Below are 5,625 nucleotides of genomic sequence, written 5' to 3' on the forward strand. Positions count from 1 at the left end.
GAAACACTGTGGAGTGGGTGAACTGTTGAGAGGTTGAAAAGGGCATAGAAGATGAATCCTTGTCAAACAGAAGAAAACATTAAATATGAACACTTTCCCAAGATAGAGCAATAAATTGGATTCTACCTTTCTCACTTAAAAGTATTCATTTAGAAATGATTATGAAATGAAATGGAAACATAACCAAGCTACATATGAAACAAAGGAAGAGACAAATGTTAAATTCACACCACAAGAATCTCAGGGGTCAGAGCTGTATCTTTTCATTAAGTCCCTGTCAAAACTGTACAGTGAAGTTTTCCTTCACAGCTCTCCCACTGTTTTCCAGAACTCCGAACCCTTTACAAATGATTTTTTATGCAATAAATAAGCTTTACTGTGGGAAATGGATCGACCCAAAGTGGGGGGTTATTTAATCATTGTTAACAGAAATGAAAAGCCAACCATCTGTTCTGAAGAAAAGGAGCATTACACTTGAAAACTGTTTGATAGCCCACGAAGAGGCAACACCTGTAGCATAGATATTTTGAATCATAACTGAAGTCCAATCAATAGACCGTCTGTTCCTATTTCTCTGTTGTGATAGATGTCTTTGTTTAATTTGGGCTTTTGGTAGGTGTCGATGTCTCTAAAAGCGTTTCATTTCTGGAAAATGCTTAAAACGTTTCTGGCATTATTCCTTGTCTGCGTATTGTTCAAAGGTGATGCCATCCGAAGGTCATATAAAACCATACTGCGATCACTGACGGTTGTCACAAATATATCTTTCTCTACAGGACATATGTTGATATGAACAATGCTGGCACGACTTGCAAATGACTCCAATTTACCAGTTACTCTATCCTTGGTTTCCTCAATGAACTCTTTAGGTAATATGGCCGATTCACCATGAACCATATCTGACCTCACAACCCATGAGAAAGATTGGTTGCTGGAAGCTAATCCCCAAGAAACTGAATCACCAAGCCGTTGCTGATTTCCTATTGACTCTTCAATCGGCTCTCCACAAAATACAAATTGAAGGCCACTGTAAATCCGATAGAACTCTCTTTAGGCAGTAATTTCGATGAAACCTGTCTTTGGAGTTGGATCCCATTTATCACGCACCATGTCCAAGGCTGCCCTCATGAAAGCAAGAGTGTAGTCTAGAACGCTTCCTGTCTGTACATTGCTGATATAGAATGAATAATGGGACTGTTACCATCTTCAGTCAAAATTTGCTACGCCTCATCAAGATCTGGAATTTGGTAGTTTACTTCTTCCAGGACACCTTTTTCTACCCAAAAAAAAAATTTTCTCATCAGAGGTGATTGCACAGGTGCATCCTTGAGTTCTCTGGTTATATTATCCAATACCACTGATTCCTGATAACCTTCCCTTGCATGCTGTAAGAATTGATTTTTTAGAATATGTCCATTTAGGTGCCAACCTTTACATCTCCAAGTGGTCCATTCATTTATTGATGATTCAATGACTCAGTGCACTGCATGTATGTCTGCTAGTTAAATTCTGCCTTCAATGGACGTAGGCTCAAGATGGCCTCCACTCATATCATATCAGGTCTCAATTCAAGTACAGAAGCACTTCCAAAAGAACCATCAAAGGGACATTCCAGAAGCCATGTCCACGAGTTCTTGCTTAAACTATAAACAATCCCCTTATTTCTTACGATGAAACACACATAGTCGCCCACTCCTGTAATCCAAGGCTGTGGCCGAGGCATAATTTTCTGAAGATCGTCGCACATGGACGAGGGCATTCTTGATGTCTCCTTCCATGATAAGCAAGAAGACGCAGAAGGGGAACTTAAACCTAAGCCGGCACTCACCTTTTCAAGCTCCCAAATGATAACCTTCCGTTTAACTACATTACTTCCAACAGCATAGTATACTAGTCCCGCTAAAAGAATCCGCGACCTACACACCAGCAGTTGTGGCGATATCTGACTATCAGGAATATCACAAAAATGCGGCAACGACACAAAAGTGAAAGTACGATCTCCAAGGTTGAAACCCATAATCTTTCTTGGAAGATTCCCCACAGTCGTCCATGTGTTATGGAAGGAATCATAAATTTCCACCTTCTCATTCTCATTATTTCGACCCACCGCCATGACTATAGGTCTATTCTCTTCTCCTACCGCAATGCCGATGGCCATGAGTCTGTCTATGGACAGCGTGGTGGGAAGGCGAAAGAACCCTCGAGTTAGAGGATTGCAGACAGCAAGTATGAGCCCCTTTTTCGGGTCGCTTGACTTGGATTTCGAGGTTCTGGGCTGGAACTTAGTCATGGCCACCAAGAAGAGGCCTTTAGCCGATCCCTCGCATGTTATACCACGGATTGCAAAATCCTCTAGACCATCCTGTTATCTTCCAACTCTAGTTCAGAAGCAAACACATTTCTACGTTTTTTCTTTGACTGATGCTCTTGCAGTGAATTCGACAAAGGTAGTTTAGACTTTCCTGCTACAGATCTGGGTGTCACATGTTCTATGCTCAAATTTGGCATGGGCAATGAGACTGGCCACTTGTCTGTTTCCTCTACTTCTTCCATTTGATGACTTCCAGACTCTTGAAGAATCTGCCAGTGTTGGACCTGATCTTCATCATTGAGTTGCCCATCCTCTTCATAATCAGGCATTTCCTCTTCTGGGGGGACAATGGAAGCAACTGTAGATTCTTTAGACTGAGTATCCCTATTAGACTTATCAACTGGAACATCCAAAGCCTTCATAGCTTGCCAAGTGCCATCCATAATTGGCACCTGACCAGAAGAAAACACATCGAAGACTACTTTTGCAGACCTTTTCTGATGTACAAGTTGGGAACACTTGGTGGGAAAATCCATATCACTACTCAAGAATGGACCTTCTTTCACCATGTAAGCATCTTCATATTGCTTGAGAGAAAGCCCGTGGTATTCTAGAAGACCTTCAATATCTTCTCCATCCATGCCTAACCACTTTACAACCTGAGCAACTGGAATACCCTGATTCTTCTGCAACCCACTATGCAATGAAGCTAATGCTTGAGTCCGCAACTGTTTGACGCCGCAGCCGGTTCAGGAGATACAACCCTTGTCATTCCATGATACTGCTGGTGCTGCAACTATGTTTGCGTAACAGATGATTGAAAAGGCCGAAATTGCTGCTATCCATAGTAGATGTTGAAACAGGAGTTGACATTTTTGACATTATAAATCCTCATATTCTCTCCAAACGAACCCAACAAGCAATTTAAAGATTTCACATCCAAACATAGGAGGCGAAATTTGAGTGAGAGGTGGTAAAATTTTCTATTTCAGGCTTGTGCACCATGCACCAGCCCAACACGCCGCGCCTGGTGAGTGCGTCGCGCCAGTGTAAAAAATGCACTGTGGAGGAGCGCCCCATGCGCCGTGCGGCCCATGTGCGCCGTGCCTTCTTCCTATGCGTCGTGCAGCTCCGTTTCAACACGATTGGCCTCTAAAACTTTGTTTTTCCTATCAGATGTTTCTACACTCGAAGTGCTATCATCTAAAGTATTTCCTAACTTTTCCTCCACAACCATGGCAACTGAGAGCAAGTTGCCATCATTGTCTACTCGTAATCGAGGTGAACTCCCAAAATTCCAAACAGGTTGCAACTCATCTGCAAGAGCAAAAATTCGCATTTGGCCATCACTCAGGCCAATTGCTAAAATGCTATCCTTACTGACTGTGTTGTACAGAAAACTGACTACACGCACATGCTGTTCTTTAGTTTCATCACTGCCACTGCTTGCATTGCCATCTAACATAATAGAAAGAGGCCCCTGTAATGAAACAGAAGCATCGAATGGAGCATACGGACGAGCCTTTAGGCCTAGTGAAGCACTTTTTTCTCGTGTTAGATCATTGGCTGAATTAACTAATTCTGGAAATATTGATTCTAACCAAGCAACAACAAGGCTGACATTGTTTGCATCCTTAGAACCAATAGAATTAGACTGTAGACCCAACATATAAGCATCTTTATAAATATTTTCAATAGTTGAACTGTTGTAGATGCTTCCAAAAGGGACTACTTGGACAAAGAGCACAAACAGAGCAATTGCTAAAAAGAACAAACACAGTAAATCTGTCCCATAAATGTTCGCCTCCAAAAGCAAATGCCACAGGACGTATTGCAACGACACTCATTAGATTCTGAAGAGTAGCTGGCTGTAAATGGTACTCTTGCTCAGGAATCTCCAAATTTGAAGATAAGTCGAACAGTCTGAAAATGCAATCGGAGGAAAGAATCCCCAAATGTGTATCACTGTGAGGATGCCATGTCACTTGTAAAATTCGTAAAGTTTTACTGTCTTTGGAAGAGTAAATTCTTTTAGACCCAACAACAATTGCTCTGCAGAGACCATCATCAGCAGGAGATGCTATTCGGTCATTCAAATACAGAACCATTATGCTTCCATCACTGGTAAGGACCACAGATTGTCCAGTTCTGCCTATATCCAGATAGCGAACAGGAAAGTTCACCTTCATGTTGGGTTGCAATGTTCAAAGTTTTGTTGTGCTTTACACATCCTTCGTTCCCATAAGTGTTCACCATGCCCTGTAGCAGGGTTTCAAGCTGCCATATCTCAATGTATCCTAAATGATCTGGATCAAGCTCCTCCATGATGAGACCAGCATATTCCGCAGCATTCTCCTTCAACTTTGCTAGTTTGTTTGCAGAAGCACTCAACACACTAACCTCCTTAACCTCATCTTCTGATATTCGGCCAACCAAGTTGTATAATTTTGGCATTCTGGCATTTGAATGCAAACTCTGTTTCATTTGATTTTGCTTTGTCTCTTGGTGCTGATGATGTTCTTTCTTTTTGTGCTTTTGCAGGGATAGGAGCAGCTATAGCTGCTGCCATTGAAGAGCTGTACAACTTCGAAACACTTTGACAAATTACATATTTATTACAAAAACACATTTGATGATTTCTTCTTCAAAACAGGGTTTTGAAGAAGAATCAATCTCACCTTATTGACGATGGCATTCCTGAAATAAAAACTTACTGAACCTTCCTCTGGCCTGCAAGCGTTATTTCACACTTTTGGAGACAAAACCCTGGACTCAAGAATTAAAATGACTCTTTTTGACCAAATGGCATTTGACGACTGCAAATGATGAGAAATGAACCTTGGTGAATTTGACTATGACAGAGGACTGACAAGACTGAGTCTAACAAATTGGAAACAATATGAAAGATCACTATCCACTATCGTTTCCTTTTCATAGTTGCCACACAGAGTTTCTAGAACTGCAATTCATTCATCCAATCTATCCTCCTAGACTAAGATAATTGCCTTTGTTAGTTTGTTGTGCCTCTGATAGAATATTATTACTGAAGGTTTATAGTTTCCGCATCTCTATTGTTGTTGGTTCTCAGACTGAATTTTGAGCTCTTTTATCACCTATGTTTGAAACTATAGAATTTCTTGTGTAGCCATGCAGATTAAGTAGACCAGCTTTGACACGACGTTTCTGACTAGACTTGCTAACTAATTACTACAGAAACTTTCCCTATGTAGGCTTAATCGTGTTACTTCGTCGTCGGCTGACCTGGATCTGACTCGGATGATGTAGCATGAGAAAGGATAGAGTGGGGCGCATGG

The 5,625-nt window shown here is 41.4% G+C and overlaps 1 pseudogene; it reads right to left on the reverse strand.

Moving 5' to 3' along the window:
* Positions 1-3,425: 3,425 nt before the first annotated feature.
* On the reverse strand, positions 3,426-4,765 carry LOC149250405 (nuclear pore complex protein NUP88 pseudogene; annotated as a pseudogene).
* Between the last annotated feature and the right edge of the window lie 860 nt (positions 4,766-5,625).

Source organism: Pinus tabuliformis, chromosome 7, assembly GCF_031772625.1.
Source record: "Pinus tabuliformis cultivar Carrire ecotype Pingquan chromosome 7, CPIR1, whole genome shotgun sequence".
Lineage (NCBI taxonomy): Eukaryota > Viridiplantae > Streptophyta > Pinopsida > Pinales > Pinaceae > Pinus > Pinus tabuliformis.